A 12,052-nucleotide genomic window follows, 5' to 3' on the forward strand; every position below is an offset into this window, starting at 1 on the left:
CTGCCCCTGAGAACTTTTATGCATACCCGTGCACTGTGTAACACTAGGTACTGCCTGAGGTGTCCTTTTGCTGAGGAAACACCCTTGCATCTCTTCTAGCACTGGTCGTTCACACAAGCCCTGTTGGATGCCCTGGAAAATGACCTCAGAGTCTCTGTCCCCAGGAGCAATCTAAAGCACACTTTGGTGCTTTACAGACTATTTACTGGGGAACATACCATACAGGCTATTCAGGAGGCCTCGCGCCTTATGAACTTAAGGACACTGTGGTTAGCCAGAACACGCCTGGTCATGACCTGGGAGAAGTCCATCCATGACTGCCGTGTAGGCTGGTCCACAGCCTGCTCAGGGACTACAACATCATGGACGGACCGGATGTCAATAAAGAAGAGGACTGATACCCCTGTCCTTCCCCTTCTCCCCTCAATGTGTACAATGTGTACTTTCTTCCTCCATCTCCACCTGGACCACATGCAAAGCTTCCTCTAATTGCGAGCAGCAAGCGTTTGAGTAGATACAGAAGGGGGATGGCTACGCTTATTATGGTGTCATCACCGCTAACCATCTTGGTTGACTCCTCAAAGTTTTGTAAAACCTCACAGATGTCAGACATCTATGCCCACTTGTCGGTTATGTGCAGAGACTGACCGGAATACCAACAGGAATGTTGTAGCTGGTATTCAACTACTGCCCACTGCTACTCACAAAGCCTTGCCAACATATGTAATGTGGAGTTCCAGCATGTGGTCACGACACACACCAGTCTGTGGGCTGGCACTTGCAATTGCTGCTGCAGCACTGCCAGACCGGCGGCAGCTGTAGCTGACTTGCAGAAATGAATGCACATGTGGCGTACCTTCACAAGTAGCTCAGGCAAATCGGGGTAGTTTTCAGAAACTGCTGAACCACCAAGTTGAGCAGGTGGGCTAGGCATGGTACGTGTGCAAGGTTGCCAAGCTTCAGAGCCGCCACCAGGATATGGCTATTAGCACACACGACCATGCCTGGTTGTAGGTTCAGTGGTTAGAGCCACAGATCTGTCTAGTCTGTTATTGATTTCCACATCTGTGCGGCAGTGTGCTGTTTGTCATCTAAACAAATTAGTTTCAGCAGAGCCTGTTGCCACTTCACCCAGGCAGTGTTTCTATCTTGCGACTGATATGTAACACGTGCTCACTAGTGTTAAGCGAGCACTAAAATGCTCGGGTGCTCGAAGCTCGGGCCAAGCTCGCCGTGATACTCGGGTGCTCAGCCCGAGCAACAAGCCCAATGTTAGTCTATGGGAGACCCGAGCATTTTTGCGCCTCGGCACCCCTGGCAGTCTTTTAAAACCCTAACAAATGCCCAAAACGATAGTGACAGTGCTCAAATGACATGGGAACAGCATGGGGATCGCCCCAGGAAGCATTTATGACCCCCAGGTCACTGCTGTCAACAACGTGGTCAGAGGTATTAAGCCACTTTTAAGGGCTCACAATAAAACGTTCAAAAACTAAACTGAAACTGCTTTCCTGTGAAATATGTTAAGGAAGTTCCTTTCCAGGGTAAAGACTTGTGTATAAGGTAAAATAAATAACCTCCCAAAAAAATACTCCTCCACACCTTGGGCTATGTTCACAAGTAGCATTTTTTATGCGTTTCTGCACTTTTGTATTGCTTTCAACCGTGACAAATGCATTCACTGGGAAATGTCATTTTAACATTTTACAACCGTATCTGGCCATGTGCTGTGTGACACATGCATACAGTGCTGAAAAGACATGGGAACAGCATGGGGAAGACCCCTGGAAGCATCTCTGACACCCAGGTCACTGCCTAAAAGTGTGCCCATCAGAAGTCATCCTTGTCGCAACAGAAGATGCAGACTTGCAACTATCCCCGTGCAAGTTCTTATCCCAGGGCAGTGTTCAATTGTACCTCCCCCATTCCTTGCAATGCAAGCGCAAATATGCAGCCAACCACCCACCCACCCCCAGGCTGCAATACCATACTGCTTGCTTGCACTTGAAATTGGGCCTTTTAGGCATGTGGAGGCGGAATCTGGCCACCATGTCATGGCTGCGTTGGCGGCCTGGTATCCATACTCAGTCCCCAGCCTCCCGGCGGCCGGGTGTCCACACTCGGTCCCCAGCCGCCAGGGGGTGGCCGGGTGTCCATACTCGGTCCCCAGCCGCCCCGCGGTCGGGTGTCCACACACAGTACCCAGCCGCCTGGGGGTAGCCGGGTGTCCATAAACGGTCCCCAGCCGCCCCTATTTCTCCTTGGAACATCCCCCCACGAACTTTTCTTAGCCTGGCCTGCTTTAGGGCAGCATTGGACGAGCCCACCAGAGAACCAGACTCCTCCGGTGGGCCCCGGCTTCTCCATCAGGGGAGTTGAGAGTGCCAAGGTGAGGACCATGATGATGATACAAGTTAGCATCTGCTTTGTTTTCTTGGAATGCAAGCACATGTATGTAGTAGCGGCTAGGCCTGAGGTGGTCAGCGTTTTGGCGCATATCCTACCTCCTCCAAGGATTGCTGGATGTTTTCCTGCTACTATCCCAGTTCTATGACTCCCATTAAAACAAAGCTTCAGGTGATAAATGATGGATGAGGCAGTGGCAAAGGAGAAAGAGCAGGAGGAACAGGGACCATTCACATCAATATCAGGCCAGTCAACCACATATGTCTTGTAGGATATGTTTCTGTAACAAAAGGATCGGTTCGGCTACACAGTTATAGGGCATACAGTAAGTGCAATGCCTACCAAAAATTTTGAGGCACTCCAATGCCCCTTGGAAATGACATGGAGGTCAGACGGCCTTAACTAAACCGTTTTTTCCATTTATAGCAACTGGGTCTCCTGTACACTGTTGGCCTAAGCAGTGAATGGAAGGCTTTCCAAAAATTGAGGAACTGCAATGCCCCTTGAAACAGATGTGGATTACAGCGTACTAAAAACCTTCTACTCATTATTGGGGAGTGGGTCTCCTTTAGTTTTCACCTTTGCATTGAAAAGCAAAAGCTGACTAAAATTAGGAGGAAATGCAATGCCCGTTGGAAGAGTCGTGGAGGTTAGAGGTAATTAAAAACAACATTTCAATGCCCCTTGGAAGAGCTGTGGAGTTCAGAGTGGCTTAAGAACCGTCTCAGAAAACTGTCCCAGAACGTTGACAGTGTTCCCTTGCCTCTGCTGGATTGAAGTTGCCTCTCTCACGCTTGTACGCCTTGGTTGGTCAACGAACTGTGACCTCTGCCGCTAGCGTGTTCAGATGGGAATTTTTTTAACAGTTCTGCAGCAAGGGCCTTCTGGTACTGCCCCATTTTTGTAGACCTCTCCACCTCAGGAATAAGAGAGTGAAAGTTCTCCTTGTAGCGGGGGTCTAAAAGTGTCACCAACCAGTAATGACTGTCACCCAACATTTTGACAACGCGAGGGTCACGGTTAAGGCAACGTAACATAAAGTCAGCCATGCGTGCCAGACTGGTAACGGGCAAAATTTCTGTGTCCTCACCAAGATGACGACTGACCATGCTCTCCTCCTCCTCTTCCTCCTCCTCCTCCTCCCCCCTGTCCTCAGGCCACCCACGCTGAACCGACGGTATGACAGTTGTACAGGTACTACCGTCTACAGCGCATGATACAAGCTCCTGTTCTTCCTCCTCCTCCTCTCCCTCATTGTCCCCCAATGCACGTTGGGATGAGATGAGGCTGGGCTGTGTGTAATCGACTGCTACGGCTTCTTGATCCATCTCATCATACTCTGGCTGCAATGCCTCCTCTTTAATTCTCTGCAGAGAGCGTTGCAAAAGACAGACAAGTGGAATGCTGACGCTAATGATGGCGTCATCGCCACTCACCATCTTGGTGGACTCCTCAAAGTTTGTCAAGATGGTACATATGTCAGACATCCAGGTCCACTCCTGAGGTCTTATGTGTGAAGTCTGACCTGAATATCGACGGCCTTGTTGCAGCTGGTACTCCACAGTTATTGTTTACTGGGGTATACCAGAAAATTTTAAATAGATATATTTGCGGCTGAACAGTGAGAGACACACTCAAACTGTTTTTTTTTTAGGTAAAAATGGCCCAAAAGTGGATAATACAGAGATTTGACCCGTGGAACTGCAAAACCACACTTGTATTTCTCGGGCCTACACCAGACTATTTTCAACAGATATATTTGTGTCTGAACAATCAGGAGACACTATTATTTTTTTTTTACGGCAAAAAATGCCCAAAGCAGGATAAAAGAGACTTTTTACCGTGGAACAGCAAAACCACAGTTATAATTTACTGGTGTATACCGGACTATTTTCAACAGATATATTTGTGTCTGAACCATCAGGAGACACTACTACTGTTTTTCTTTACGGCAAAAAATGCCAAAAGCAGGATAATAGAGATTTTTTACCGTGGAACAGCAAACCACAGTTATAATTTACTGGTGTATACCAGACTATTTTCAACAGATATATTTGTGTCTGAACAATTAGGAGACACTACTACTGTTTTTATTTATGGCAAAAAATGCCAACAGCAGGATAATACAGAGATTTGACCCGTGGAACTGCAAAACCACACTTGTATTTCTCAGGCCTACACCAGACTATTTTCAAGAGATATATTTGTGTCTGAACAATCAGGAGACACTACTGTTTTTCTTTACAGCAAAAAATGCAAAAAAGCAGGATAATACAGAGATTTGACCAGTGGAACTGCAAAACCACACTTGTATTTCTCGGGCCTACACCAGACTATTTTCAACAAATATATTTGTGTCTGAACAATCAGGAGACACTACTGTTTTTCTTTACAGCAAAAAATTCAAAAAAGCAGGATAATACAGTGATTTGACCCATGGAACTGCAAAACCACACTTGTATTTCTCGGGCCTACACCAGACTATTTTCAACAGATATATTTGTGTCTGAACAATCAGGAGACACTATTTTTTTTTTTTTACGGCAAAAAATGCCAAAAGCAGGATAATAGAGATTTTTTTACCGTGGAACAGCAAAACCACAGTTATAATTTACTGGTGTATACCAGACTATTTTCAACAGATATATCTGTGTCTGAACAATCAGGAGACACTATTATTTTTTTTTTACGGCAAAAATGCCCAAAGCAGGATAATAGAGATTTTTTACCGTGGAACAGCAAAACCACAGTTATAATTTACTGGTGTATACCAGACTATTTTCAACAGATATATTTGTGTATGAACAATCAGGAGACACTACTATTGTTTTTCTTTACTGCAAAAAATGCCAAAAGCAGGATAATAGAGATTTTTTACCGTGGAACAGCAAAACCACAGTTATAATTTACTGGTGTATACCAGACTATTTTCAACAGATATATTTGTGTCTGAACAATCCGGAGACACTACTACTGTTTTTCTTTACCGCAAAAAATGCCAAAAGCAGTATAATACAGAGATTTGACCCGTGGAACTGCAAAACCACACTTGTATTTCTCGGGCCTACACCAGACTATTTTCAACAGATATATTTGTGTCTGAACAATCAGGAGACACTATTATTTTTTTTTTACGGCAAAAAATGCCCAAAGCAGGATAAAAGAGACTTTTTACCGTGGAACAGCAAAACCACAGTTATAATTTACTGGTGTATACCGGACTATTTTCAACAGATATATTTGTGTCTGAACCATCAGGAGACACTACTACTGTTTTCATTTATGGCAAAAAATGCCAACAGCAGGATAATACAGAGATTTGACCCGTGGAACTGCAAAACCACACTTGTATTTCTCAGGCCTACACCAGACTATTTTCAAGAGATATATTTGTGTCTGAACAATCAGGAGACACTACTGTTTTTCTTTACAGCAAAAAATGCAAAAAAGCAGGATAATACAGAGATTTGACCAGTGGAACTGCAAAACCACACTTGTATTTCTCGGGCCTACACCAGACTATTTTCAACAAATATATTTGTGTCTGAACAATCAGGAGACACTACTGTTTTTCTTTACAGCAAAAAATTCAAAAAAGCAGGATAATACAGTGATTTGACCCGTGGAACTGCAAAACCACACTTGTATTTCTCGGGCCTACACCAGACTATTTTCAACAGATATATTTGTGTCTGAACAATCAGGAGACACTATTTTTTTTTTTTTACGGCAAAAAATGCCAAAAGCAGGATAATAGAGATTTTTTTACCGTGGAACAGCAAAACCACAGTTATAATTTACTGGTGTATACCAGACTATTTTCAACAGATATATTTGTGTCTGAACAATCAGGAGACACTATTATTTTTTTTTCTACGGCAAAAAATGGCCAAAGCAGGATAATAGAGATTTTTTACCGTGGAACAGCCAAACCACAGTTATAATTTACTGGTGTATACCAGACTATTTTCAACAGATATATTTGTGTCTGAACAATCAGGAGACACTATTATTTTTTTTTTACGGCAAAAAATGCCCAAAGCAGGATAAAAGAGACTTTTTACCGTGGAACAGCAAAACCACAGTTATAATTTACTGGTGTATACCGGACTATTTTCAACAGATATATTTGTGTCTGAACCATCAGGAGACACTACTACTGTTTTTCTTTACGGCAAAAAATGCCAAAAGCAGGATAATAGAGATTTTTTACCGTGGAACAGCAAACCACAGTTATAATTTACTGGTGTATACCAGACTATTTTCAACAGATATATTTGTGTCTGAACAATTAGGAGACACTACTACTGTTTTTATTTATGGCAAAAAATGCCAACAGCAGGATAATACAGAGATTTGACCCGTGGAACTGCAAAACCACACTTGTATTTCTCAGGCCTACACCAGACTATTTTCAAGAGATATATTTGTGTCTGAACAATCAGGAGACACTACTGTTTTTCTTTACAGCAAAAAATGCAAAAAAGCAGGATAATACAGAGATTTGACCAGTGGAACTGCAAAACCACACTTGTATTTCTCGGGCCTACACCAGACTATTTTCAACAAATATATTTGTGTCTGAACAATCAGGAGACACTACTGTTTTTCTTTACAGCAAAAAATTCAAAAAAGCAGGATAATACAGTGATTTGACCCGTGGAACTGCAAAACCACACTTGTATTTCTCGGGCCTACACCAGACTATTTTCAACAGATATATTTGTGTCTGAACAATCAGGAGACACTATTTTTTTTTTTTTACGGCAAAAAATGCCAAAAGCAGGATAATAGAGATTTTTTTACCGTGGAACAGCAAAACCATAGTTATAATTTACTGGTGTATACCAGACTATTTTCAACAGATATATTTGTGTCTGAACAATCAGGAGACACTATTATTTTTTTTTCTACGGCAAAAAATGGCCAAAGCAGGATAATAGAGATTTTTTACCGTGGAACAGCCAAACCACAGTTATAATTTACTGGTGTATACCAGACTATTTTCAACAGATATATTTGTGTCTGAACAATCAGGAGACACTACTACTGTGTTTCTTTATGGCAAAAAATGCCAAAAGCAGGATAATACAGAGATTTGACCCGTGGAACTGCAAAACCACACTTGTATTTCTCGGGCCTACACCAGACTATTTTCAACAGATATATTTGTGTCTGAACAATCAGGAGACACTACTACTGTTTTTCATTACGGCAAAAAATGGCAAAAGCAGGATAATACAGAGATTTGACCCGTGGAACTGCAAAACCACACTTGTATTTCTCGGGCCTACACCAGACTATTTTCAACAGATATATTTGTTTCTGAACAATCAGGAGACACTACTGTTTTTCTTTACGGCAAAAAATGGAAAGAAGCAGGGTAATACAGAGATTTGACCCGTGGAACTGCAAAACCACACTTGTATTTCTCGGGCCTACACCAGCCTATTTTCAACAGATATATTTGTGTCTGAACAATCAGGAGACACTGCTGTTTTTCTTTACGGCAAAAAATGCAAAAAAGCAGGGTAATACATAGATTTGACCCATGGAACTGCAAAACCACACTTGTATTTCTCGGGCCTACACCAGACTATTTTCAACAGATATATTTGTGTCTGAGCAATCAGGAGACACTATTATTTTTTTTTTACGGCAAAAAATGCCCAAAGCAGGATAATAGAGATTTTTTACCGTGGAACAGCAAAACCACAGTTATAATTTACTGGTGTATACCAGACTATTTTCAGCAGATATATTTGTGTATGAACAATCAGGAGACACTACTGCTGTTTTTCTTTACGGCAAAAAATGCCAAAAGCAGGATAATAGAGATTTTTGACCGTGGAACAGCAAAACCACAGTTATAATTTACTGGTGTATACCAGACTATTTTCAACAGATATATTTGTGTCTGAACCATCAGGAGACACTACTACTGTTTTTCTTTACGGCAAAAAATGACAAAAGCAGGATAATAGAGATTTTTTACCGTGGAACAGCAAAACCACAGTTATAATTTACTGGTGTATACCAGACTATTTTCAACAGATATATTTGTGTCTGAACAATCAGGAGACACTACTGCTGTTTTTCTTTACGGCAAAAAATGCCAAAAGCAGAATAATACAGAGATTTGACCCGTGGAACTGCAAAACCACACTTGTATTTCTCGGGCCTACACCAGACTATTTTCAACAGATATATTTGTGTCTGAACAATCAGGAGACACTACTGTTTTTCTTTACTGCAAAAAATGCAAAAAAACAGGATAATACAGAGATTTGACCCGTGGAACTGCAAAACCACACTTGTATTTCTCGGGCCTACACCAGACTATTTTCAACAGATATATTTGTGTCTGAACAATCAGGAGACACTACTGTTTTTCTTTACAGCAAAAAATGCAAAAAAGCAGGGTAATACAGAGATTTGACCCGTGGAACTGCAAAACCACACTTGTATTTCTCGGGCCTACACCAGACTATTTTCAACAGATATATTTGTGTCTGAACAATCAGGAGACACTACTGTTTTTCTTTACAGCAAAAAATGCAAAAAAACAGGATAATACAGAGATTTGACCCGTGGAACTGCAAAACCACACTTGTATTTCTCGGGCCTACACCAGACTATTTTCAGCAGATATATTTGTGTCTGAACAATCAGGAGACACTACTGTTTTTCTTTACAGCAAAAAATGCAAAAAAGCAGGATAATACAGAGATTTGACCCGTGGAACTGCAAAACCACACTTGTATTTCTCGGGCCTACAGCAGACTATTTTCAACAGATATATTTGTGTCTGAACAATCAGGAGACACTATAATTTTTTTTTTATGGCAAAAAATGCGTAAAGCAGGATAATAGAGATTTTTTACCGTGGAACAGCAAAACTACAGTTATAATTTACTGGTGTATACCAGACTATTTTCAACAGATATATTTGTGTTTGAACAATCAGGAGACACTACTACTGTTTTTCTTTACGGCAAAAAATGCCAAAAGCAGGATAGTACAGAGATTTGACCCGTGGAACTGCAAAACCACACTTGTATTTCTCGGGCCTACACCAGACTATTTTCAACAGATATATTTGTGTCTGAAAAATCAGGGAGACACTATTATTTTTTTTTTTACGGCAAAAAATGCCAAAAGCAGGATAATAGAGATTTTTTACTGCGGAACAGCAAAACCACAGTTATAATTTACTGGTGTATACCAGACTTTTTTAAATATATATATTTGCGGCTGAACAGTGAGCGACACACTCAAACTATTTTTCTTAGATACAAACGGCCCAAAACTGGATAATACAGAGGTTTGAACCGTGGAACTGCAAAACCACACTTCTATTTCTCTGGCCTACACTAGACTATTTTCAACAGATATATTTGTGTCTGAAAAATCAGAGACACACTTTTTTTTTTGGGGGGGGGGATGGGGGACACCAAAAGGTTAATAAGATGGGTATTTGTACAGTGTGAAGGAGGAGAAAAAAAAGAGGATTTAGATGAAAAAAAAAAAAGGATTTTTCCTGGCCCCTGAGACCTGGAGCTAAGTCCAACAATTTCAGCAACAGGAGCTCACAGGACTGTAATGCAGCGTTTGCTGGTATAACCACTGCGTCTCCTATACAACCTGCCTGCCTGATATCTGGGATGGATATTAGTCCTGAGAAGGACTGTTTGTTTGATCTGGCAGCCTTTACAGAGCCTACACTAACTATTTTGCAGGATATATCTCTCCCTAAATCAGCAGTGCTGTCCCAACACTGTCTGATCCAGAGCGACTGTGTCCAAGATGGCAGCGCCCAGTTTTAAATACTCGAGGTGACGCTGTGCGGCCAGCCAATCACTGTAATGCCCACAAACAACATGGCTGCAGCATTACAGTGACTGGCTGGCAATCCCTGCATGTTCATTGGCTCTGTAAAGAGCGCCAAACATGCAGGGCGGAGACCTGAGCTCCCGCCCGAGTAACCCGGAAATGTTCGGTGCTCGCCGAACATCCTGAGTAGCGTGATGCTCGGGCGAGTACCGAGCAGTGTCGAGCATGCTCGCTCAACACTAGTGCTCACAGATGACAATTCGGAAATGGAAAATGAAGAGGAGGTGCAAGGACTGGTGTAGGAGGTGAAGAAAACGCTAATGGAACTAGGGACCGCAATCCACAGCGTCAGTAGCACGTGGGCCATCCCAGGGCCCAAGTTGGTCCCGGCCTCCACAACGTTCACCCAGTATGCTGTCAGGGAAATATAGCATCCCTGGCCACAAGCACTTGTCCACATGTCAGTCGTTAAGTGGACCTTCCCAGTAACTGCGTTAATCAGGGTACGGGTGATGTTATAGTACACGTGCTGGTGTAAGGTGGGAAAGACACACTGGGAAAAGTAGTGGCAGCTGGGGACTGAGTCCCGAGGAACGGCCACCTCCATGAGGCGGTGGAAGGCCTCAGTGTCTAGAAGCCGAAACGGCAACACTTCCAGGCCAAGCAGTCTGGAAATGTGCTAGTTTAGGGTTTGGGCCTGTGGGTGGGTATTTCCACTTTACCGTGAAGGCCGTCTGATGGCCCTCAAAAAATTTGGAGCAAAGGCTGCATGATAACCCTGTTGATATGGTGTAGGAGCTGGAGGAGGAGGACAATAAAAATAATAAACCATGAACCGTATACCCTTTTTGGGGTGGGAAGGGGTGCATGGGAATACACCAGAAAAAAAAGAACATTTGAATTGCCTTTATGTTCTGCTGCTGACATCTGGTCGGGTTGAGAAGTCTGGGCCAATCCAGGCCTTTTAAGTTGATAGGCGGATGCGCCTATTAGTTATTATGCCCCCGGCGCACTAAAAACCCACGGAATCAACTTAAGCAGGGTGGGAGCAGTGACTACAGCCTGCAAGCCTCAGATTTGCCTCAACTCTGTGTAAAATAAAAATGCATTCATACAATGAGTGAAAGGTCCAAATGCACCTTGTGTGAATAAATGGACAAAGGACTTGTGGTGTTCTTTCCCCAGGATGGGTTTGGAGAAGTTTCCTCCACATGGTTCATGAATTTTCATTGGCAAAGATCTCCAAGGAGATAAAAAAAAAGTTATTATATTATTTTTCACTTAGTGGCATGATTGCTTTCTAATTACTTTTAGATTTCAGCTGGTGTCATGTCTTTCCATGGCTTTTTGCACCTCTCTTTCTTCATGTGTTCAATACTTTTTCCCTATGTAATTTCTCCTTATTCCACATAACCTAATATATGGACATCTATGGTTTAATTTCATTGCCTGTGTGGATTGGATGGGTTGTTACCAACATCTGGTGAGAATTTCATGTCAATAGCACAGTTAGAAATATATTTACATAGAAAATTAGTGACGTGTTCAATACTTATTTCACACGCTGTATATAGTGCTGGACAGCCCACCTAATCTCATAGTATGGGCATCACTAATAGGCTTTGAGCCAGACACTGTGCATTAGATGTGTGTGACCAGCGCCCAATACAAGCCTTTTTTCTCTTCAATTTTTATACCTCCATGAACTGGTAGGTTATGAGTGGTTGTATCATCAATATTTTGCACTTGTGTTGCCGCCATCTTTATTAAGTGGGTTTGCTGCATCCTGCAGATAAATACTGTTGCCCTTTTT

Source organism: Phyllobates terribilis, unplaced genomic scaffold, assembly GCF_046119375.1.
Source record: "Phyllobates terribilis strain yellow unplaced genomic scaffold, ASM4611937v1 Scaffold_5__5_contigs__length_657084704, whole genome shotgun sequence".
Taxonomy (NCBI): domain Eukaryota; kingdom Metazoa; phylum Chordata; class Amphibia; order Anura; family Dendrobatidae; genus Phyllobates; species Phyllobates terribilis.